We start from the raw sequence: 25,982 nt of genomic DNA on the forward strand, positions 1-25,982 counted from the left end.
AAACGCATCCTCTGTTTTCTGCCTCTTGAGGACAGGAAGTGTTTCATTCTTCGTGCCTGTATCCCTACGCTTAGTACAGAACCTGGCACAGAATAAGCCTTTAATAAATGAATTCTACATTTATACCAAGCACTGTGCTGGGCACATTACATCTGTACATGTAATTAGAGAAAATTAGGAGATACAGGTACAAAGAATGAGTGATTACATATTCATAAGGAGCCCACTTTCTGATTTATATTTAATTAGGTGACAAATCTGGCCATTCTCATCTCTCCAGCATCTCTCATGGGTGACCGTATCTCCACCCACTGCTACTGCCCCAATCCAGGTTCTCATGCTTTCTCCCATAAATTATTCCAATTGCCTCATCTTTGGTTATCTGTCCCAAGTCTCTCCCACTTTGGTCCATTCTATATATTGTATTAAAGTGATTTTCTTTAGGCAAGCGCAGGTCCAAACCCGATTCTCCTATTCAGTCAATCTCAGGGAGTTCCTACTGTCAAGCTTAATTGGACTTTTGAAGTCCTTTATAACCTGCCCCTAATCTATCCTTCCAGCCATGTTGGATTCCTTCTTCCATATTTTTTAATCCATCAAAACAGACTTTCTCAATTCATGATGAAAAATGCTGTTCACCTCCAGGGAAAGAACTGATATCTGAATATAGACTGCAGCATCCTGTTTTCCTTTTTTTCCTTCTTTCTTTCTTTCCTTCCTTTTTTTCCTTTTTCCCCTTTCTTCCTTCCTTCCTTTCCTATGCTTCTTTTATTTTCCTTCCTTCCTTCCTCCCCTTTTCCTTTCTCTTTCCTTTCCTTCCTCCCTCCTTTTCTTCCTTCCTTCCATCCTTTTATTCTTTTTTGTTTGTGTTCTTTCACAAAATAACTAATATAGAATGTTTTACACGAATGGAATTGTATAACCTATGTCAGATTTGGGGCACAGAAACTGCCCACAGATTGATTGCAGTCTCAGGGAGGGGGAAAAGGAACTGGGGTTAGAATTTGAAGCCAACACACACAAAAAAAAAACCCAAATGAATGTTTATAATGTTTTTACACAAAATTAGAAAAAAATTAAACATTATTTTAACGTTCATGTACCACGATTTACTCAACCATTCTCCAATTGATGGGCATCCATTCATTTTAAACATTATTTTAAACGTCAGACCTTCACTTGAGAAAAGGAGCCCAGGCTGAAAGCTGTAGCAGTACCGGGGTGAGAAGTAACAAGGGCCTTTGGAGAGTAGTGGTCTCTGGGTGGAGAGAATGGGACATATGTGAGAAACACTGAAGGCAGAAGGGACAAATTTTGACAACAGATTAACTGTGTGGGATGAGTAGGAAGGAGGGGGGAAGATATCCCTGAAGTTATAATCTGGGTTTATTAATCCCTTAACAGTAATAGGAAATTTGGGGGAAATGGAGAGTTTAGGGATAAAGATAATGGTTTGGTTTGGACATAACAACTTTAAGATTCAAAGGAAATTAATGAACTTACCCAAGACCACCCAGGAAGGAAGTAGAAAAGGCAGGACTCGACTCCCCGTCCTCTGGTCATCTGTGCTCTGTCGAGCTCAGTATGTGCAAAGTGGTTTCTAAATTGGCCCAATGGCAAGAGTAAATGCTTGGAGGGCGAGGACTTGGATTCTGACATTCATCATCTGTGTGATCTTGGTCAGGTTTCTGCTCCTTGGTTTTCTTGTCTATAAAATGGGGGCAGCTGGGAATAGCCGGCCACTGAGATCACTTCGACCTCTGATCCCATGATTCCCGGCTGTGTAATCTTGAGCAAATCAATTCACTTCACTGGACTCAGTTTTCTTGTTTGTAAATTGGAATAGAGAGCATTTGCAGTCTCTTTCATCCTAATCATGGCTTGCCCTTAAAGCTCTGTAGAAATGTCAGCTATTCCCATAGAGGATGCGCTAAAACAAACAAACAAAAAACCCGACACAAAACTTTCTGTATCTATCGAAGAATCTTGTAAATGTGAGTTTCCATTACTCTCACGACTACTTTTAAGATTGTTGTTTCTCTTCCTGAGTCTGGGTTCTGGGACTTAGAATGGGCTGCAAATTTCTCTGTAAATTCACCAGTGAACACTAGATGGCAGGGATGGCCGACAATTGGAATTTCTGAATTTGGCACAAATGGCGACTCCCGGATTTGTGAAACTCTATCTTGTTTGGGTTAAAAAAAAGAATAATGATGTTTTATTGTTTCCTGTGTCCATTGGGCCAAAGCAAACATTTCATCTAACTCGGAATACTTCCTCAGATCTCCTTTGGACGCAATTCTCCTTTGGGGATGCTGGTAACAGATTAGCCACCACTGGCTCTCACCTTGGAGGACTCTCGACTCTCGTCCCAGCAGCCTGGGGATGTGGGAGGGAAGTGGAAGGGGCAAGCAGAAGGGTCTTCTCCCAGCTTCCCCCAGCAGCTTTTCCCCTCTCCTTTGGCTTCTCCTTCCCTCCCTATTCCTCAGGCTTCCGATTGCTGAACGGTGAGTGGGAGCCAGAGCTACCTAAACCCTTCCAGCTGTCAATTGTCCTTGCCCCGAACACCTCCTTCCCAGAGGCTTCTCTCCCATGCCGCCCAGGGGACTGGGGACTCCCATCTCCCCCATGCCGCCCTTCTCCCTAGGGTAACAGGGACTCCCATCTCCCCCATGCCGCCCAAGGGACTAGGGACTCCCATCTCCCCCATGCTGCCCTTCTCCCCAGGGTAACGGGGACTCCCAGAGGGCACAATGGCAGGCACGTGATGAACACTCAATCATTTTTCCATTACTCATTTATCCTCCAGTCAAACAAACAATTTTGTGTTCATATGACCAGACATAGAATGAGTTTGCTTAATAACTTTTTTTAATTACTCATTTATTCTTCAAACAAACCACTTTTGCCCAAATGCTTTGGGCATTAGGGACCTAGGTCATGGAATTATAGAGTTAGGAAAAACGTAAGGAGAATCTACTCAAGCCCTGCATTTTCCAATTAAAAACCCTAGAAGCTCATGAGATTTAGAGCCGGAGGAAATGTAGGGAATCACTAGCCGACTTTTTCTCCATCGAACGCAAAAGTTCCTAAGAATAGACCTGTTCTGTTTCTGTCTTTGTTTTCCTAGCACCTGGCACCTTTCTGTGTATACAGAAGGTGTCTGATAAATGCTGAATGGATTGATTCATTAAATTAGCTTCAACACTTCATTTTACAAATGTGAAAATCAAAGCTGAGATCACCTTGAGCTCTGATCCCATGATTCCTGGCTGTGTAATCTTGAGCAAATCAGTTCACTTCACTGGACCTCAGTTTTCTTGTCTATAAATAGAAGGGTTGGAATGGAGAGCATTTGCAGTCTCTTTTATCCTATATCATGCCTTGCCCTTAAAGCGCTGTATAAATGTCAACTATTCATGTAGAGGATGTGCTAAAAACAAACAAATAAACCAAAAAAATGTAGAAGGGAAATAACCAAAGCCACACATCAGATCATGGCAGAATCAGGATAAAAATGCAGGTCTTGGAGGCAAATAGGTGGCGCAGTGGGTAGAATACCAGCCCTGAAGTCAGAAGGACCTGGGTTGAAATCTGGTCTCAGACACTTAACACATCCTGGCTGTGTGACTGTGGGCAAGTCACAACCCAATTGCCTCAGAAGAAAGAAGGAAAGAAAGAAAGAAAGAAAGAAAGAAAGAAAGAAAGAAAGAAGAAAGAAAGAAAGAAAGAAAGAAAGAAAGAAAGAAAGAAAGAAAGAAAGAAAGAAAGAAAGAAAGAAAGAAAAGAAAGAAAAGAAAAGAAAAAAAAATGTAGCTCTTCAGATTCAAGAAAGTGAGATGTCAAATCACTCCTTCCTTTTACAGAGGAGGGAACCGTCCAATATCACGCGAATCTTTAATGGCAGAATTGGAGTTAAACCCAGACACCCTGAAGGGCAATCAGCCTCTCTTCGCACTGGAGTCCGGGATCTCAGGGGCAGCTCTCACTGACGAATTTAAAGATCTCTCAGATCTCTCAGCTTTTGTAGAAAGGGGAGAGAGGGAAGGGAGTTTAAGAGGTGGGACAGGAGGAGAGAATCGAAGCTTGTTAGAGCCCCTTGAAATCATTAGTCCTTTGGGTTTTTCCTGTGTGAATCTGGGACAAGAAAACTCACAAGAAGATATTTTTATCTAATGAGACCCCAAGATAATTTCCCATAAGCTGAGAAGAAAAAAAAAGCTAATGGGTGCAGCAATGGGAATTGTTCCCAAATGCTGAGACCTGATCATCTCCATGCATTTTCTCCTCTAGAATTTTCACTTTGACAAATGGCATTAGACGGAGCAATAAGCTTTCTAGGCCCTGGTTCCATCTGTCCTAGAGCTTCATGACATTTCCTCAAGCACCTCACTGAGTCTTGGTTTTTTTATCTTTAAAGTGATACAATGTTAGATTAGAGCTAAGAAATCTCCCCATTTTAATAGTCTATGTTCTAATACTGTTCTAAGTCCCCTCCCAGCTCTGACCTTGGAAGAGACCTTAGAACAGGGAGTGTCAGAGCTGGGAGACAGCTTAGAACAGGGGGTGTCAGAGCTGGGAGACAGCTTAGAACAGAGGGTGTCAGGGGTGGGAGGGAGCTTAGAACAGGAGATGTCAGGGCTGGGAGAGAGCTTAGAACAGGGGGTGTCAGGGCTGGGAGGGGACTTAGAACAGGAGATGTCAGGGCTGGGAGAGAGCTTAGAACAGGGGGTGTCAGGGCTGGGAGGGGACTTAGAACAGGAGATGTCAGGGCTGGGAGGGAGCTTAGAACAGGGGATGTCAGGGCTGGGAGGAAGCTTAGAACAGGAGATGTCAGGGCTGGGAGGGAGCTTAGAACAAGGGATGTCAGGGCTGGGAGGGAGCTTAGAACAAGGGATGTCAGAGCTGGGAGGGAGCTTAGAACAGGAGATGTCAGGGGTGGGAGAGAGCTTAGAATAGGGGGTGTCAGGAGTGGGAGGGGGCTTAGAACAGGAGATGTCAAGGGTGGGAGGGAGCTTAGAACAGGGGATGTACTTCAAAACAACCTCTCCACTTGCCAGAGTAAGAAACTGAGGTTCCAAGAAGCTGATTCACAGACGTCTTATGGGTAGTAAGTACCCATGTAGCACGAGAAGGATTTGAATCCAGCTTCTCTAACTAGTCACTGTACTTCATTTGAATAACTGTGTCCAGCTGCAAATCCAGTGGTTTCCCCATCCATCTACAATGGAGTCAGAAGGAACTCTGGAGACCTTGTTATCCAGTAATCTCATTGCACTGAGCAGGAAGCTGAGGGGGTCACAGGAGAGTCCGAGCAGAACCCCAGGCTCCCGGGTCCTGAGCTTCTCTGCTGACCACACTGACCCCGGAGGAGGTGACATGGATGGTAGACGGCTGGCAGGCCTTGAGCCGGGTGCAAATCCTGCCTCGGAGACTTCCTCACCACGTGAAGCTGAGCCACCCTGTCTCCCTGGGCCCCTGGCACTGAGTGAGAGGTCGCTGCCCTTGCCACGGAGCCACTCTGTCTCTCCGGGCCCCTGGCACCGAGTGCAGGCTAGTGCCCTCGCCATAGAGCCTCCCTGTCTCCCCGGGCCCCTGGCACCGAGTGCAGGTTAGTGCCCTCGCCATGGAGCCGCCCTGTCTCCCCGGGCCCCTGGCTCTCTGATTATTCCAGGTCGGAGATTAATAAATACCGGGGGGATCACTCAGCCATGGAGGCAGCTCTGCTTTGTGCCCGGGAACCGGGCTCTCCCGGCGGCGGGCAGGGGGGACCGGGAAGTGGGCTGGGCCAGGGCCGAGCCGATCGGGCCGGAGTGGAACGTTCCGTTGCCTTGCTGGGCCCCGGCCTTTGCCAGATGGAAATCAGTCCGCTCTTGCGTGAACGAGTCCATTAAGATCATGGCGATGGGGAAGGCCGCCCTTCCCGGGCGTATTTCACCAAGTGCACAAGAAATCGGCAGTTTGGGTTTGTGCGTTTGTTTGTTGCTGTTTTAACTCTTAAAAGACGAGATTCGGGGAGACTTGAGAAGCTGTTGCGGAGATTGAGGAGCGGGAGACGTCCCGGGGTGGCCGCTGACACGTGCTGTCGGGACGACCTCGGGAAGTCCTTCGGCCTTAGCCGAGCCACAGACTGAAGGAAAGGAGCCGACTCTGGGGGGGAAGGAGTTTCCAGCTCACGGAGTGGCCTCCACCATGGACAGCTCGGCTGCCCCTCGCTCCGAAGTCATTGCTAACTCTCTGGGATCCCATCTGAGCTTTTCTTAGCAAAGATGCTTTGCCCTTTCCTTCTCCAGCCCATTTTAAAGCTGAGGAAACTGAGGCCAGCAGGGTTAAATGATTTGCGCAGCCGGTGAGGGGCTGACACAAAGTTTGAAGTCACGTCTCGCTCACTCCGGGCTGGTGCTCTGCCCACTGCGCCGCCAGCTTCCCCGAGAGCCCCATCACCTCTTTTCCACCGGTCACCCCCCGACTTGGGCCGCCATCTTTCCTGGGACGGGCCTTCCCTCTGCTACTTGGTAGAAGCTGAGTCCGAATGCCAGTTGTGGGAATAACAGCGTTTCTTGGGAACGAGCTGCGGATTTTCCCTTTATCCCGCGGCAGCCCCACAGGAAAGGCGCTTTCCGGCCGCCTCCCAAATCTTCTCCAGGCCTGAGCCGATGGCAGCCACGAGAGAGAGAAATCTCTGCTTTTGAGGCAGATTTTAGGGAAGCTGCCTGGAGCCCGAGTGGGAAGCTGCTGGGGGTCCCTGGCGAAGAGCTGGCCCGATTCCACCCACCTACGGCTCCGACAAGGGCCGCGGATGCAGGAGATGTGGGATTTGTGAGGCAGGAACCAGAGTCCCGAGAACCGGACCCTGGCCCCAGGAGCCGCGGGAACAGGGAGGGAAGCGGCCAGGTTTGGTCCCGTTCTCCCCTCGGGACCGCCCGCCACGCCGAGGGCTGTGCCCCTAATGTGGGCCCAGGCTCCGAGTGCAGCAAGGAGAGACGCCCAGAGGGCAGAAAGGACCCGAGAGCGGCCCGAGGGAGGGCCCCGGAGCTGCTTCTGGGATCCCAAGGGACAAGGAGAAGGCCTGAGGTTTAAGGGACCGAAGAGACGAGGGGCAGGAGCTGGAGTGGGACTGGGGGACCTCTGTATCTCTAAGCCTCAGTTGCTGCCTCTGTTAAATGGGTGTGTGTGAGAAGTGTGGGAGGAGCAGCCAGAAGGAAAGACTCCTTCCTGCTCCTGATCTGGGATTCACCAAATCCGACCTGCTCCCCAGGCCCATTTTACAGAATAGAAAAGTACAGTAACAAGAGAGAGAAGCAGTTTGAACCACGCGGCTGGGAAACGGGGGCCAGACCTCAAGCCCTGCTCTTAGACTAAACCACAGCAATAAATAAAACAGGAGATGGCGGTGTAGTGCAAAGTGCTGGAGACCAACCCAGCTCTGCCATAAACCACCTGGGGGGCTTGAGGAAGTCACAGAACTGTTATTTGAGGTGCTTAGTCCAGGTCCTTCCCATCCCTGACATCCTCTGTTCTAAGCTCCCTCCCAGCTCTGACATCCCCTGTTCTAAGCCCCCTCCCAGCCCTGACCTCCCCTGTTCTAAGCCCCCTCCCAGCCCTGACATCCCCTGTTCTAAGCTCCCTCCCAACCCTGACATTCTTTTCCCCGAGGTTAAGCATTCTCTCTTTTTGGGGGAGCCTGTACCCTCCATGATCATCGCCAAGATGCCCTGGTACCCCAGTTGGACATCTCCAAGCAGACTATGGACCGGAGCCTCCCTCCTGTTTAGATGCTCCCACACAGCCCAGAGGTCAGGACAGAGGAGGGGGATTCTGGGCTGCCTCCTTGCCTTGAGGGACCCAACTTGTCTTTGCCTATGTGGACTCTGCGAGGGTTTGTCTTCTGGGCAATAGGTTTTCTTTGCGCCTGTCCCCTCAGTGTGCTCTGACAGCCCTGGGGGAGGAAGAGTTAGGAATTATGCACAGAGGAGTGAGGAAGAGGAAGGAAAGTGGCTTAGTTGGAATTAAGAGATGGGTTCAAATCCTACATCTGACTGATGAGAGAAGCAGCAGCCTCCAGTAGCCAGGTGCTCAATTAGGAATCTGCCTCAGTTTCTTCATTTGTAAAGTGAGTTGGAGAAGGAAATGACAAATTAGTCCAGCATCCAGCCAAGAAAATTCCAAATGGAGTCATTAAGAATCGGGCATGCATTCTCCAGTTGATAAATGCTCAAAGGAAACAGACAATTTTCAGATAAAGAAATTGAAACCATTTCTAATCATATGAAAAAATGCTCCAAATCACTATTGATCAGAGAAATGCAAATTAAGACAACTCTGAGATACCATTATACACCTCTCAGATGGGCTAGAATGACAGGGAAAGATAATGATGAATGTTGGAGGGGATGCAGGGAAACTGGGACACTGATGCATTGTTGGTGGAACTGTGAACACATCCAGCCATTCTGGAGAGCAATCTGGAATTATGCCCAAAAAGTTATCAAACTGTGCATCCCCTTTGATCCAGCAGTGTTTCTACTGGGCTTATACCCCAAAGAGATACTAAAGAAGGGAAAGGGACCCGTATGTGCCAAAATGATTGTGGCAGCCCTGTTTGTAGTGGCTAGAAGCTGGAAAATGAAGGGATGCCCATCCATTGGAGAATGGCTGGGTAAATTGTGGTATATGAATATTATGGAATATTATTGTTCTGTAAGGAATGACCAGCAGGATGAATACAGAGAGGACTGGCGAGACTTACATGAACTGATGCTAAGTGTAACAAGCAGAACCAGGAGATCATTATATACTTCAACAACAGTATTATATATATATATGATGATCAGTTCTGATGGACGTGGCCATCTCCAACAATGAGATAATTCAAGGGAATTCCAATAGACTTGGGATGGAGAGAGCCATCTGCACCCAGAGAGGACTATGGGACTGAATGTGGATCACAACATGACACTCTCACTCTTTTTGTTCTTGTTTGCTTGCTTTTTTTCTCTTTCTTTCTCATTTTTTTTCTTTTTGATCTGATTTTTCTTTTGCAGCATAATTGTGGAAATACGTTTAGAAGAATTGCACATGTTTAACCTATATTTTCTGTCTAGGGGAGAGAGTGAAGAGAAGGGAGAGAGAGAAACATTTGGAAAACAAGGTTATGCAAGGGTGAATGTTGAAAACTATGCAATTGTTTTAAAAATAAAAGCTATTATTTAAAAAAAATTGGGTGTGACTGAACAACCCTTACCACCTGTGAGTCTCTCCCTCAGCAATATATGCAATGAGCTTTCATTTTTGGCATTCCCAATACTTTCCAATGAGAAGAAACCTATTTTATTTCTCTGGGACTCAGTTTCTACCCTTACAATCCCTAAAATAGGGAGATACCATTTGTTCTATTTACTCCTCAGTTGGAAGGATCATATATATGATTTTTGTGTGCATGTGTGATCCTGGAGAAGAAAATGGCGAGCCACTCCAGTCTCTTTACCAAGAAAACCCGGAACGGGGTCACAAAGAGTCAGACATTATTGAAGGGACCGAACGACACTACCCACATTAACCAAGGAATCCTCATTCTTGTGCTACTCTTTAAAGCGGCGGGAGATTAGCCACCGTGTCCTAGGCTCCTTGGACCATCCTTCCCTCTCGTCATTTTGACATCATACAATTGAAATTGCTTTTCAAACCAATGGAACCAGCCAACGCTTGCCGTAAATGTTACTTTATCCCCTGCTTCATTCCCATGTTCTTTCACGGCCTTAAAGCAACTTGGACCTTTTGTCGGTGGGGCTGTTCTGTTCTGTTAAGAGGAATGTAGTTTTTTGTGCAATATGGAATACACAGAACTAAAATATTCTCCATTTCCATCATTGAAACCCTTCTATTCTTTGTAATTGTTTGCAAAATCAGCAAAAGTTGATGCAATTTTGCCCTGTTTATTTCACCTGAGTGTTTTGCAATATTCTGTACCGTAGACTGAGGCATTCTGATATCTCCTATTTGGGAGTTTAAAGACTATGGGCAATTGCCTCATATTTTCTAATGTAATAATGAGCCTTTTCTTTTGGGGGCTATTTATCCCTATTGTTAAGGTTGGGTTTTTTCACTGAGGCAAGTGGGGTTAAGTGACTTGCCCAGGGTCACACAGGAAGTGTTAAGTGTCTGAGGCTAGATTTGAACTCAGGTCTCTTGGCTTCAGGGCTGGGGCTCTATCCACTGAGCCATCCAGCTGTCCCTATTGTTAAGGTCTTAAAAAAAAAAATGATACGTAGTAGCACATCTCATTCTGGAGAGTGAAGAAGGACAATATAGATTAGTTTGGGAGGGGGAACGATACACTAAGGGCTAAGAGATCAAGAAAGACTTCATGTAGAAGATGGCACCTGAGCTGAATTTCAGAGAAAAAATAATAGCTGATATTTATAAAGCACCTACTATGGGCCAGGCACTGCACCTAGGATCGCCACATGAGATCCCCTGAGAAACAGTGGGCATTGTTATCTCTGGTTACATATATATAATGATTATATATTATTTTTATAGCAGAGGAAACTGAGGCAGACAGTGGTTAAGTTACTCACCAAGAGTTCAAGAGCTTGTAAGTTTCTGAGGCTAGATTTAAGTTCAGGATGTCCTGGCAATATGGACTCCAAGAGGAGGTGGGGAGGGGGCGCTTTCCAGGCCTGGGGAACTTCAAGGCACAAAGGATGGGAAAGGTAATATTGTTTGTGAGGGAGCAAGAAGGACAGTTTGGACTACAGAAAAATGATGGAGAATAATGGGAAAAGGGCCTGGAAAAGGTAATGGTAATGGGGAGCCCCTGAAATTATTGGGCAGAGCAGGTCATTTTTACAAAATCACCTTGTTAACATGACTAATGTGAAAATAAGTTTAATATGATTGTACTTGTATAATCTTTATCAGACTGTCAACTTGGGGAGGGGACTGGGAGGGAGAAAGAAAGAAAATTTTAATTCAAAATCTTATAAAAGTAAATATTGCAAACAATCTTTACATGTAGTTAGAAAAATAAAAACCATGAAGTGGAGGAAAATCTATTTTTTAAAAGAAAAGAGCAAAAAAATGAAGACGTCTATTATAGACTTTGAAAATAATCATGATTCTGATAAAACTGTATACCTTTTGATACAACAATACCTGTCTGTATCCCAGGATCTGTATCCCAAAGAGATCATACAAAAGGAAAAGGACCCACATGTATAAAAATATTTATAGCAGCTCTTTTGGGGGTGACAAAAATTGGAAATTGAGGGGATGTCCATCAATTAGGGAATGGCCGAACACGTTGGGGGATATGAATATAATGGAATAACAGTGTTCTAGAATAAATGAGGAGGAGGAAAAGTTCAGGGAAAAAATAACAATCTAGAAAGACTTACGTGAACTTATGCTGGGAGGAGTGAGTGGAACTAAGAGAATATTGTATACAGTAACAGAAACATCGCGTGATGATCAGTTTTGATAAACTTGGCTCTTCTCAGCAATGCAATGATCCGAGACAATTTCAATAGATTTGGGATGGAAAATGCCATCCACATCCAGAGAAAGAACTGGGGAGATTGAGTGTAGATCAAAGCCTGCTATTTTAACATTTTTCTCTGTTTTTTTTTTCTTTCTCGTTGCTTTCCCTTTTTGTTCTGATTTTTCTTTCACAACATGACAAATGAGGAAATATATTTAGCATGATTGTACATGTATAACTTATATCAGATTGCTTACTGTCCTGGGGACAGGGGAGAGAGGGAGAGGAGAAAAAAAATCTGGAACTCAAAAAATGAATGTTGAAATCTATTTGTGTAATGGAGGGGGGGGGGATATTATTAAGTAAGAATAGATTCTAGCTTCCGCAATGCTCCTTACACTTGTATTTGTATTGCAGATTGACTGTGGCTTACTTTATTGTTGAGTCAAGAAACATTATTCTCCCTGTTTCATAAAAAATAAAAAATAAAAATAAAAAATGAAACTTGGAGTTAGAAAATGAATTAAACTGAAAACAAAGCCTCTTGTTATTGTGCTCACCCCAAATCTGAGCAGAATGGTTTTTGTTGGATTTAGGAAGATGTTAGAGCTGAACTTCTTATCAGAAAAATGATCATTCAGCAGACCTAGCTCAGGAGGGATGAGTGGCTCATAAAGTAAATTCTGCCGTGGGGCAGAGGACTCAAAAAGGCTTCCTTTACTTTAAGTCTTATTTTTTTCAAGTCTCCTACTCAAGCAGTAGAGTCTGTTTCAACTTTAGGAACGGGTCAAGATTATGAGGGCCGAGACAAAGATTTTCTCTTCAGGCTCTAACATACAGAACGGGTCTTCCCAGATGAGTACTTCCCACTCTCTCCCTACAGACTCCCAGAACTCAAAAAAAGTGGAAAAGCAGAAAAATTAATCCTTAATTAAGCTCTCTTAATGCTATCGGTTCATTATTCAACATGACCCAGTTCCCTTTTATCTTTTACTAAAATCACAGAATAATAAAATAATCATAAAATATTAATGGGAAAATCATAATAGAAAAATAATCACAGAATAAACATGACGATAGCAGAACAAAATAATTGAAAAATACTATCTAGATGACAATATCAAAATAATAACTATAGAATCATTTATATAAATATTAGTTTTAAGGTTTACAAATTGCTTTATATGCATTATCTCATTTGATCAAAAGATTTTATATTTTCTATTATAGCATTGAATCAAATGAGATAACATATGTAAAATATTTTGCAATTCCTAAAGTGCTAGATAAATGTTATTATCAGTGTTATTGTTGGTGGCGGAATTGTTGTTCCTATGATATCGTTACGTTAACTTGTGAGGAAGGCACTAGTAAGATCTCCTTTGATAGATGAGAAGAGGTTGAGAGAGGTTAGCTAACTGGTTCAAAGTCACACAGTTAAGTAAGTTCTGAGGGAGGATCCACACTCAGAGTTTCAAACCCTAACCTCGTCAGGTCATGTGCTACTGTAGACGGGCAGAGGTCCAGAGGGGAAGGGACCTCAGAACTAACTTATCCAGCCTCCATCTTTCAGAGATGGAAATGGAGATCCAGAGAAATGAGTTACTGGGAGATGCAGTAATTTCAGAGGGAGGATTTGAACCAGGACCCCAGCTCAGTGGGATGATGCTTGTCCAACTCCTCGCTGGACAGTGATCTGTACAAAATATCAGCTCAAAGGCTTACAGTGAGCAGAGCCCGCCGCAGCCCACGGGGACTTTGGGATGCTTTAATCGTTTGGAAGTCTGTCCTTTTTAACTCTCTATCCACAGTCTTTTACCTAACTCTCTGTCCATTTATCCATCTATCCAACTATTCATCTAGTGATCATCTATCCAATGCTGAGCATAGCGCCTGGGGCAAAGTAGGTGCTTTATAAATGTTTATCTGCTACTAGTAACTAACACTGCTAGTATCAACCCCACCACTTCTATTACTACCACAACCACTACTATTACAACTACCACTGCTACTATTACTACTACTACTACTACTACTGCTATTACTATCACCACTAGCACAACTAATACTATTACTACTACTACTATTGTCACTACCACTACTGCTACAGTTATTACTACTACTACTACTAGTACTATTCCTACTAGTAGTAGTACTATTGCTACTATTTTACTACTGCTACTAGTATTTTACTACTGCTACTAGTACTACTACTACCTATTACTACTACTGCCACTACAACTACTAATACTATTGCTACTGCTATTACCACTACCACTACTAATGCTACTACTACAACTACCACCACTATTATTATTACCACTACAACTACTATCACTACTACCATCACTACTATTACTACTACTACCACTACTAGTACTATTACTACTACTACCACTACTACCACTAGTACTATTACTATTGCTACTACTACTATTAGTACTATTAATACCACCACTACTACTATTTCTACTACAAATACCACCACTCCTACTACTACCACCACCACCACCACCACTACTACTATCACTACAATTATTACTACTATTATTACTATTACTACTACTACTAATATTATTGTAACTACTATAACCACTAAATCTGTCTGCACCTTATGCTCCTTGCCCTGCCCGCCTGGGGCAGAGCAGAACCAGTCCAGGCCCCGTTCTGTGGGACCAGCCACCTTGTAAAGTCTGAAGACAGAGACCTTTCAATCCCAGCCCTTGAATATTCTCTTTAGACCAAACTTTCCTGTTACTCCCCTCGCTCCTAGTTTCTCCCGAAGTTGCTCTTCTCTGGTTCCTTGGTGGGGGGAGGGAAGGGATGAGGAAGAATCCCTCAGGCCTGAGCAAAGAAGGGAAAGACCAGTCTGACTGGACCATCCAGTATGTGATGGAACGATAACGTGTCATTCGCCTGCAGAAGGAGGCGGGAAACACCTGAGGAAGGACTTTACAGGCCGAACGGGGCTCAGCTTGAATCCGAAAGACCAGAGGAAGCTGCTGCAGCTCCTTTGGCTGGGGAGGGATGGGGTCCAGCTTGTGCCCGTTACTCTGAGCTCTTGGCAGAGTTTGGGGGTGCGGGGAGCGGAAGAGCCCGTGCCAGTGCCCTCCACTTGGAGTGATAGTGATCCGGCTCTGGGGAGAGAGTGCTTGGGTACAAGCAGAGAGGAGGAAAACATGTGAGAGGGACCCAGAAACTGCAATCATAAGGTCTGGCGATTGGTGATATATGGTGGCTAGAGAGGTTACCAGAGAATTGGGAAATTCAGTCTAGTCTCGTACACTTAATAGCCATGTGACCATTTAACCTTTATCAACCTAAATTCTTTATCTAACATGACAACAGCAACAGCACCCCTTTCTCCCGATTCTGAGATAACATGTAAAGCAGTTTGTAAAATGCCAAGTGCTCTGTAAGCATTCAACTATTACCATGTGGCCAAGGGCTCCAGAGAGCCTTCTGCATTTACCACAGTGACCGGCATACAGTAGGAGCTTAATAAAGGCTTGCTGACTGTCTGACTATTAGATCTTCCTCCTTGTAGAAATTCTCTTCAAGAGCAAAACATTCAACATCCTCTCTTCTATGGGTTAAAAGAATGACTGCCAGAAAGTCTCATCCAAAGGATGAAGAAAATGGAGGATTTTGTCAACCTCTATGGTGGTCCCCAGATTCTGCCCACTCCCCAGTACTCCACCATTGTTTTTCTTTCTCCAGAACTTCTAGTCAGAGGTGATTTTTAGAATCTTTGTGTCTATTTGCTCACTTTAAATTGTCATCAATTTGGGTCAATAAAAAATAATAATAATGTTATTGTTAAAATAGTACGTGTAAGGGACACGGTGGATAGTGTTGCATTTAGAATCATCTTCCTGAGTTCAGTCCAGCCTCAGCCACTTACTAGATGCACGGCTCTGGGCAAGTCACTTCACCCTATTTGCCTCAGTTTCCCCTTCTATAAAATGAGCCGAAGAGGGAAATGGGAAATCACTCCCGTATCCCTGCCAAGGAAAAAATGGGGTCACAGAGAATTGGAAACGACTGAAAAACGAGTAAACAGCTCTGTTCAAATAGCAAAGAGCGCAGAGCAAGGGCCCAGGTTGTATTTATTACCCTCATCATGTGTCCTTCGCCAGGCCCTCCTCTCCACTCTCGCTGCTGTCACCCTGGCTCAGCATTTTCTATCACCGGCATCTCCTCCTGGCTTTATCTTTCATCTCCCTTCTATTACCGCCATTTATAGTTTCTAACCTCTGTTATTCTTATCTCGTCCTTTCTCTTCTTCAGGCCATCCTTCGTCCGGCATCAAAATAAGGTCTCTCCAGCACAGGTCTGAGTCCATCCCTCCCTTGCTCCAGAACTCTTCCCTGGCTCCTTATGACCGCTAGGAGTAAATAGGACCATCCCTACTCGGTGATTCTGATGAAAAATGCCACCCAGACCCGGATACTTGCATCTGAACACCTTCCATGCTGTCCCTCTCTTGACATATGAGTTCTTGGAGGGCAGGGACTGTTTCTCGCCCTAAGAAGTGTTTGCTGATTGCTCAGCGGTCACCGCCCCACACTAATGTCACCGCACTAATGGAGACTCTTTGCCAAGGCTTTCCCAGTGGGAGATTTCCAGATTCGGGAGGATTCGGGAGGATTCGGGAGAGATCCTCCATCTCTTGGATGAATGAAACAAATCAAGCAGCCTCAGTCCCGGCTTCCCCCCAGATGCCGGACAGCTTGACTAGCGTCCTCAGTGCTTCACTCTGACTTTGTGCAAACCCGCTCCGTGGCCAGATCATTGTCATTTCTCTTCTCCAAAACTTCTTCCTATACATGTTAAATAGGTTACAATATATCCTAGATACAATATATGTGTGCAGAACTGAATCCAATTCTCCCTGTGCAACAAGAAAACTGTTCGGTTCTGCACACATATACTGTATGTAGGATATACTGTAACCTATTTAACATGTAAAGGACTACTTGCCATCTGGGGGAGGGGGTGGAGGGAGGGAAGGGAAAAATCGGAACAGAAGAGAGTGGGAGGGATAATGTTGTAAAAAAATCACCTTGGCATGGGTTCTGGCAATAAAAAGTTATTTAAAATAATAATAATAAACAAATAGGAAGGAACAACAAAAAAAAGAAGGGATGTTATCAGTTGTGGAACAGCTGAATTGCATATGATTATGTAGCATATCATTATGATGGGGTATTATTATGTTATAAGAAATGACAAGAGTAATGGCTTTCAGGGGAAAAAAACATGCGAAGACGTGTATAAACTGATGAAAAACAGAATGAGCAGAACCAGAAGATCATTACACATGGTAATAGAAATATTATAATAATGATCAGCTGTGAAAGACTTAACTATTCTTATCCGTTCAATGAATCAAGACAATTCCAAAAGATTCGTGATGAAAAATGTTATTCACTTTCAGAGAGAACGGATGAACTGAGGACAAACTGAAGTATTATTTTCTCACTTTTATTCTTCTTCCTTTTTTAAAATAGTGGAGACGTGGAAATGTATTTTGCATAATTTCACATATATAAATAATATTATATCCCTTGCCTTCTCACCGGGTGAGGTGGGAAGAGAATTTGGAACTCAATTTTTTAAAAATGTTAAAAATAATAATAAAAACAAACAAACAAAAAAAAAAAACTTCTTCCTGCATCTCCTTCCCTCTGTCACAGAGCCTGTGCCCCTGCCGCAGGTCACCGCCACCTTCCATGGGGATTATTGCAAAAGTGGGTTGTTCTTTTCCTTTGGAGGCGACCAATCTGAGACCAGCTTTGGAATCAGCTTCTCCTGACCTGAGGGTCTGGGTTACCCAGAGGCCCCCCTGCTCGGGGACTCTCCCCACTTCTCCCTTCCCCCCAGTAACTCTACAGGTCCCTGTTATCTCCAGAATAAAAGCGAAGGCTGGCACGTGAAGTCCTGGGCCCATCCCCCTTTCCAGTTTTCTTACCTCTCCCTGCTTTTCACCTCCACCCGGCCCCGCCCTTCTCTCCTGGGTCCCTCACCCTTGGGACTCGCCTTTGTCTCCTGTGGATCTGACCCAAACCAAGCTCCAAGCCCCCTAAAGTCCCCCTCCCTCATCACCTGCCCCACCCCCCCGGAACTTGTCCCTTTCCCTGTTAGACGGGACGACCCCCAAGGGCAGGAACCGATTTTGCCGAGTCTGTGTCCCCGGGGCGCTCAGCACACAGTCAGCGCTTTAAATCCCAGGTGAGGACTCCTCAGACAAGCCCAGGTGGAGTTTCAGCAAATCCTCGGGCGGACACTAGGGGGCAGCAGAGGTCTCCTTTTCACTTATCAGCTCTATGCAGTTTATGGTCCAGCTCCCAACCATCCATCCTCATAATCGCTGACATTTATATAGAGCTTTAAGGTTTACAAAGTGCTACACGCACATTAGCTCATTTAATCCTCCCGGCAATCCTGTGAGGTGGCTACCGACAGGTACGGTCTCCCATTTCCAGGAGGAGGAAACTGAGTCTCGAAGGGAAACTGCTGGTGGGCGTCAGAGCCAGAGGGAACCAGGGCCCCCCGATCCCAGAACCAGAGTCAGAATCCTGGAAAAAGAGGGGGTTCCTTCCAGTCCCCGGGAGCCCAATCCCGCCCCATGATTCTCTGATCTTCCCAGTGCTCTCGGCTCTGGGGCTGGATGGGGTCTCGGAAGCCATCTCCTCCACCCTTCCTTCTACAGAGAAGGAAACTGAGGCCCCGAGAGCGCTCGCTCCTCATCCGTGTCAGAGAGAACTGGAAGATGGGTCCTTTTCCGCTATCAGTGTCCGTCCATGGGACCAGAATGCCCACCTAGTACCAAGGATGCTTGTTTCAGCAAACTGCCTGCTGAGCTGGGAGGAGCATCAGGAAACTGGGAGGAGCATCAGAAAGCTGGGAGGAGCATCAGGAAACTGGGAGGAGCATGAGGAAGCTGGGAGGAGCATCAGGAAACTGGGAGGAGCACCAGGAAGATGGGAGGAGCATCAGGAAACTGGGAGGAGCACCAGGAAGATGGGAGGAGCATCAGGATCACTCTAATAGTCTAAGCCCAAGCTCAGGGCGTGAACATTGTCCCTAGTATCCCCGGCAAGGGTTCCTCTACCTCAACTTGGTCCTCACAATCCCATTCAACAAAAGAGGGAAAGGGCTCCCTTCTTGTATCTGGGAAAAACCAAATGCACCAAGAATCATTCTGTCCACATGCTGTTCCACCTGGAAGCCAGTAAGAGAACTCCTAGGGATCACAATCACAGCTAGCATTCAGAGAGCCTGAGTGTTTGCAAAGTGCTTTACAAATGTTCTCATCCAATCATCAAGCCCTTTATTGATCCCAGAATCACCTGCCTGAGATCTGCCTGCATAAGTCAGGTCCCTCTAAACGGACTTTTCAGAGCATTTCAGTTACTTGCAGCTTCCGAGTTAGGTCATGATAATAAAATCATCCCTATAGCAAGGACACACAGCTAGAAGAGCTCAGGTTTTCCCGGGAATACCCACTACTCCATGATCTGTCCAAAGAACTTAACTTTTTTCCCCCTGAGGCAATTGGGGTTAAGTGACTTGCCTAGGGCCACACAGCCAGGATGTGTAAAGTATCTGAGGTCAGATTTGAATTCAGGTCCTCCTGACTCCAAGGTCGGTGCTCTAGCCACTGCGCCCCCGTAGCTGCCCCCGCAACTTAACGTTTCTGTCTCACACTCAGTCCCTCAGATATATGGTCCGTGAACTGAGTCGTGAACAGCTGATTTCTTCCCTTTAGCAGCACAAAGTTCCCTGGTTCTGGAAGAACTTTCCATCAGCCCCTTCTGTAGGGAGGTAACCAGGATCCCTGTAAAACTTAGGGGCTTTCTGCAAAAGAATGGGAATTTTCTGTGGATATTTCTTGGGGATCCGTAGTTTTTTTGGTCAGGAGAAAAATCAGACCTTCTAGGGCAAGTGGGATCAGGAAAGGTCAGGTTTTTCCTAATCCATCTTCAGTCACAACAAACCTCTTCTCCTCCTTCAGCCTCTGTTTACCTTTCCCTAAAAGGAGGATATTGGGCCGGCTCTGAACATTCCACTTTTCTAATTTAGAATTGAGGTTATGGTTTTAAATCTGATCATTCTACTTTTCTAATGAAGACCTGAGGTTATGGTTTTAAATCTGGCTAGTGCAAGCAGTTGCATTTGGCTACGCTTCTGTAAAAGTGACTGTAGCTAAAGCTGGAAAAGTCCCCAGAAGTTCTTCCGAGCCCAATCCCCCCATTTTGCAGAGGAGAAAACTGAGAAATTCGGTGACGTGGCCAAGCTCGTGCCCAGGATTCAATGCCAGGCCGATGAGATGTCCCATAAGGTACTTACAACTTTTGGCACCAACGATCCTAGATTTCCCGACTCACAGTTTCGTCTAAAGTGGCCTAAGACCATAGATTAAGAACTAGAAAGGACCCAAGCAGTCATGTGATCTTTTCTTCACGTCACCCTGTTTGCCTCAGTTTCTTGATCTGTTGAATGAGCTGGAGAGGGAAAGAGGAACAGAAAATCCCAAATGGGGTCAGGCGGACATGACGGAAAACAACTGAACAACAGCAAAATCGCCTCCCGGGATGACGAAGACAAAACGAGAAGAGAGAAAAAGGCTTCCAAAAGCCAAACCCCTTTATCACTTTAAGTGGTATTTATTAACCTTAAACAGAGCTACCTGAATCACTCTAGCAGCCAGTGAGGATGTGGCAGGCTTAGAAGGAATCGGAATCCGGCCTTTCCAACCTGTGTAGCCCTGGGCAGCTGCTGGCCTCCCCAGCCTCAGTTTCCCCGCCTGTAAAACGAGTCGATTGGCCAGAGGGATCAGCGTCAGCTCTCCATCCGTAACCTTTGCTCTCCTCCTCCCGCGCTTCTTGGATGAATGTGTTAACATTTTGGGGTCCCCGGGGGAGGTGACATCTATTAAAATGATTAATATCAGAAAAGCTCCTACTCCTGGGAAGGAGAACTTAGGTGGCCCCAGCCGAGTCCTCGGTGGGCATTCGCGTTACAGAATCCAAACAGAGGCAGCGACCGAGCGGCAGCCTGGGCTCCGCCGGGGTCAGAGGTCAGAGGTAATGGTCTCCGAGGGCTTGGAATGAGGCTCTCCCAGCCAAGAGTGGTTCCTCTTAGTCTGGGGGGAAGGGGAAGGTCAGCACCCAGACCCCCCTGGATTAGATCCAGTCTCCGCTAGTCTTCCCTTAAACACTCTCAGAGACGATTCACACCTTTGAGAAGGTGAAATGATTCATGCTTAAAATTCCTGGGGTTAAAAAAAAGAATTATAAGGTAACAAGAGAGCTTTGAAAAGGGGCTATTTAAGTGTCCCCAGAGGTATTGGCTGTTTAAGAATGATGTGCTATTGTTGGCTGGTAATAAATTCATCTCAAAAGGCTATTTATCCCGGCCTTCCCTCAATGTTCTTGTTATGAGATATATGTGAGTCTGTATCTATAGAAATAGAGATTTATGTGATAATATACACGTAGATGTATTTATAGTTGTTTTCAGTAGCATCTAACTCTCCTTGATCCCATTTGGGCTTTCTTGGATGAGATATCGGGTTCCTTGCGCTTTCCTTCTCCAGCTCATTTACAGTTGTGGAAACTGAGGCACGCTGAAGGGACCTGCCCAGGATCACACAGCTAGGAAGTGTCTGAGGCCAGATTTGAACTAGGAAGATGAGCTTTCCTGACAGCAGGTTTAGAGTTCTATTGCACCAGCAAGCTGCTGAAACACACGCACACACGTGTGTGTACACATGTGTGAATACACGTGTACACATACATGTATGCACATATACATATGTGTATATGACTGTATTTATATACCCATACACATATATACTTACACAAATGCACAGTTATAATTATACACAAAAATAAAATACACACATATATATTTATATATACATATATATGTATATGTATGGGCAGCTAGGGAGCACAGTCAAACAGAGCCTCAAGTCAGGAAAATCCAAGTTCAAAATCAGTCTCAGACACTTCCTAGCTGTGCGATCTTGGGGAAGTCCCTTCACTCTGTTTGGCTCGGCTTTCTCATCTGTAAAATGGGAATTTGCTTTAGAGCACCTCCAAGGTCATCTAATTCTATGATTTGCTTACCAGAGATAGAAAGTAGTTTCCATAAGCGTACATAGATTCCACTCCCACACTCTCACCCCCAGGTAAAATGCGAAATCCTTTGAAGTATGGGAGTCCCTTTCCTTTTTATCCCTGTTACTTCAAATATCAATTATTAAAAATTAATACAAATTAGATCAGCAGTTATTAATTAAGATGTAATTATGTAGTGATAAAAATTTTTTTAAAACTTTACAAGCCTGTTCCATTGCATCTTTGTTACCTAGTTTCAGTCCTGAAATGGAGGGGGGAAAGCTGGCTCTAGCCTTCTTTCTTTCTGGGCTCATTATACACCCACCCTGGAGCCTCAGGGGAAGAACATTTAACACTTAAGTTTGGCTTATGTCCTGGTTCTCCCCAAAGAGGAAGAGAAAAACAAAACTACAAATGTACGATGTAAATCGGGTCGTCCAGGACAACGATTTATTCCTCCAAATAGAAGAAACGCCTAAAGCGTAAAAGCTTCGGTTTACATCGACAAAGACTTAAAATACGAAACAGTCATCTATAACTTTTATTATGTTCTCCTGGGAGTTCGATCTTTAAAACGTTCCAATACGCAACATTTAGTGGGACGGTTTCTTGAATGGGGCATCTCCTCTTCGTCTTAGCTAGGTCTTGTTCATTCTCTCCAGGTTCCTGTCCCCTGGCTCGTCTCTCTGTCCAGGGACATGTTGGAGATTTCTCCTACACACAGAGTTGCCCCCCGGGCTGTACCTCAAGATGGCTATGGTGTCTCCTTTGCAGAGGGACAAAAATCGAAAACAGGAGAAATTGCAGGATATCGATTTTGAGTCAGGCCGGCTCATGTTCTAGTTGTCGGAGGTGTTGGGGGAGAGAGGGGCTAAGCCTTCCCCTCTTCCTCCTAGGGAGTCCCAAACAGAAGTTCCTTCCTATAGATCCTGGAGAGAGGAAGAAGACAAAGCAGGAATCGTGGCGTCCTTCAAAGAATATGGTGACCAGATTTGGGGATCCAGAGGCTATTTTTTTTTTTTTTGAGCTTTCTCCTTCGAAAGCCTGGACTTCCACGGGCACAGTCCAAGGTTCCAATGAGAGGAAAATGACCCGGAGGCAGGCAGCGGCCTGTGGAGACGCCCAGTAAGCCGGGAAGCTCATCAGCAGAGATTCAAACTCAGTTCTCCTGACTCTGGGCCCAGACCCTTCTACTCCGATCCCGCCACGTTCCCCACACTCACTAAAAGTGAAGTTGACACTCTACTGATGGCTTGTTGGAAGTCTTTTTAATGGGTATCTCCAGTATTCCTCGTCCTAGCAGAGTAATCCAAATGTAACACTTATTTGTACGCAGTTGCATGTGTCTATTTAATGCTGTGAGCAGCTTTGTTATGAAAATGTAAAAGTTTATAGCCTACAGAGTCTTGTAAAGGGAAATAGAAAACTCTAAATTAAACACCCATCAACTTCCCTTTTATTTGTTGCTGCAATAACAGATTTTCCTCCCTTTTTAATGGGGGCTCGAAGAGAACCCGTGGAGCCCAAACATTGGGTAATGGAAGGCTGAAATCAACCATCTTTACACAATGACCCTTTAAAGGGCTCGGCGAGGGATTTGAGGGGTTACAGAAAAAGCATTTATCTGGGTAAAGCTATATTTGAATTTTAATGCTTATTTTAAAACTTAAAGTGCTATATTACATTTTCTTACTGACGTCTCACAAAATAGCCAGTAGAAGCTGCATGAGTTATTATCCCCATTTTATAGATGAAAAAAACAGAGGCCCAGGGAAATTAAAGAACGTGCGATAGGTAGATAATCTCGGAACTGGAAACAGAACCTAGGTTTTACTTGATTTCAGTGTCGCCCTGCCTCCAGAGGGAAATTTTAATATGGGATACAAACTCCACAAAATCTATTCTGGGGACACAGCAAGAAACAGCTTTCTATTATTAATTGTTTTATTTTTTTCTGGTTACACAGGTATACTAACTTTTAAAATACATATTTCCTTATGAATCATGTTGGGAGATAAAAATCAGAAAGGAAACCCACATTTTAGAATTATATTACAATTCATTTAGGAGTTGGGGGCAGAGCCCAGAACACAAACAGAGAATCTAGGACGACTCTATGTCTTTGCTGAGGTGTGACATGAGGCTGGTGAGGGAGGATGACCCAGGAGGAGTTCATCTGAATTATAGTGATCAGGGATCAGAACATTGGGCAACTTCCTATTCTAACTAGTAAGTTTTACTAATTAGATACTCAATTGTTCCTCATCTGCTAGAGGATGTTATCATCCCCTTGCCCCACAAAGTTAAGTGACCTAGGACACAGTCCTTGTTCTCTATCCTAGTTTCGGGTATTTCCAGTCTCTAAACCTTTTTGGGTAGAAGGTTAGGACCAATTTTTATGCTATGGAATTACATAGTCTGTATGATAATTAGAAACCAGTTTCATTATTACAGATTTCTGTTAGCAGAAAAACACCAGGCTACCTTTTCTTTAAAAAAAAAAAAAAAAAAAAAAACCCTAAACACTTTACTTTCAGTGAACGTGTATCATTTTTCTCTCCTCTTGGCACACACCCTCACGTGCACCTACACTCACACAGACGGTGCCAAATGGCCCATTTGGTCGGAGAACAGATCAACTTCTGTTAGCAGCAGCGTAGAACTATGGGGAATTCCTGTGAAATGTGGCCAAAGAGGAGGAGCGTGTGCCCACGGTTTGGATTTCAAATCACAGCATGTCAGAGATCTGAGAGACCTTCAGAGAAAAATCTGATTTTATACAAAAGGAAACTGAGGCTCACAGAGGTTTCAAAGTTTTGGGTCAAACTGCAGATTTTTCCGAACTATATAAACGCAGGCGGTTATTGTTGTTAGTATTAGTGTGGATATATATGATTTAAGGGAGACAGCAAAGTGTAGTGGAAAGAGCACCGGCTCTGAGAGGACCTGGGTTCAAAGAGTGCCTCTGACTCTTGTCAATCGCTTAAAGTACTTGGCCCTGGTTCCCTCATCTGTAAAATGAAAGGGCTGCACTCTATGGTCTCAGAGTCCAGCTCCAGATCGGTGGCTCTTTATTACCTGACCTCAGGGAGCTCTCAATCTTGTTAGTAGATAAGATGTATAGACGAAGAAGAAAAATATAAATACCCAAACAGGCAACTAATACAGGGAACTGCAGAAGGTCAGCGTTATTTATAGTCATTTCAGACTGCCCAGCTCCTTGGGGTTTTGTTGGAAGAGACACAGGAGCAGTCTGGCTTTTCCTTCTCCAGCTCATTTTACAGGGGAGGAAACTGAGGCAAAGGGGGTGAAGGGACTTGCCCAGAGTCACACAGCTAGGAAGTGTTCGAGGCTGGATTTGAACTCACCAAGGTGAGTGCTCCCCATGCCAGACCTGGTGCTCTGGGCACTATGGCGCCACCTAGCCTCCCCATTCTCCCATCCGTGCTGGCCAAGAGTGGAAAATGGTCCTTGTGGTTACTGACAAGGCCGGCTGCTGCCCGAAGGATTACCCTGAGCCTGCTCAGATGAGACCATGGCTTCAAAATAGCCTCTGAGCTCTCTCCGGCCACCGAGCTCCTGGGGCCTGGCCAAGGCAGCTTCTTATGCTTCTGGTACAACAAAAAGGCACCGGGATGCTGGAGAAAAAATAAGGAGCAAGGGACAACCCCCCTTCCTGGGGGATCTGAAGCTTGGGAGGTGGGACCCGACTGGGTCGGACTCCTAAGAACCCCGATTCAGATGCTGGTTGTGGGGCCTTCGCCGGCTTCTTTGATGGTAAAACTGAGGCGGCTGGATGACATGACACTTTATTTTTAAATTTGTGATGTTCTCATCTCCTCGTGGACGTTGCAACTTTAAGGTACCATCCACAGCATATTTAAAGCCATGAAGAAGTCAATCCAACAACCAAAATACCTAATCAGAACAGCTGCTGAATCCTAAGCAAGGAAGACAGAATATAAATATCTATTCTTCCTACAGTGACTTTGTATTCTCCGTTGCTTCTTCAATCAGAGAATCTGGATTCAAATCCAGCTTTTGATACTTTTTACCTATTTGATCTTGGGCAAATGATTCACTTCCTGGGCCTCAGGTGCCTGACCTTTAAAATAAGGAGTTTGTATTTGACTTCTAAGATCCCTTCCAGATTTAATTCTATGATCTTATGATTAATGGCAATAATAATGATAGAAAATAATTAATATTTGTATACAGATGTTCCATCTGATCCTCACAACAATCCTGGAAGACATGTGCTATTATTATTATTATTCTTATCCCATCTTACAGTGGAGAAAACAGCCATTAAATGGCTCGTCTAAGATGAAGAGTTAATAAATGACTAAATAATAATAAAATAATAAAAA

The 25,982-nt window shown here is 44.8% G+C and overlaps 1 long non-coding RNA gene across 1 annotated transcript; it reads right to left on the reverse strand.

The window, feature by feature from the left end:
- Positions 1–1,026: 1,026 nt before the first annotated feature.
- LOC127560538 (uncharacterized) lies at positions 1,027–2,243 on the reverse strand. Its single transcript, XR_007953352.1, has 2 exons — positions 1,504–2,243; positions 1,027–1,258 (listed from the first exon to the last, which is right to left on the reverse strand). It is a non-coding gene; the product is annotated as an uncharacterized LOC127560538 (long non-coding RNA).
- Positions 2,244–25,982: the final 23,739 nt, after the last annotated feature.

Source organism: Antechinus flavipes, chromosome 4, assembly GCF_016432865.1.
Source record: "Antechinus flavipes isolate AdamAnt ecotype Samford, QLD, Australia chromosome 4, AdamAnt_v2, whole genome shotgun sequence".
Lineage (NCBI taxonomy): Eukaryota > Metazoa > Chordata > Mammalia > Dasyuromorphia > Dasyuridae > Antechinus > Antechinus flavipes.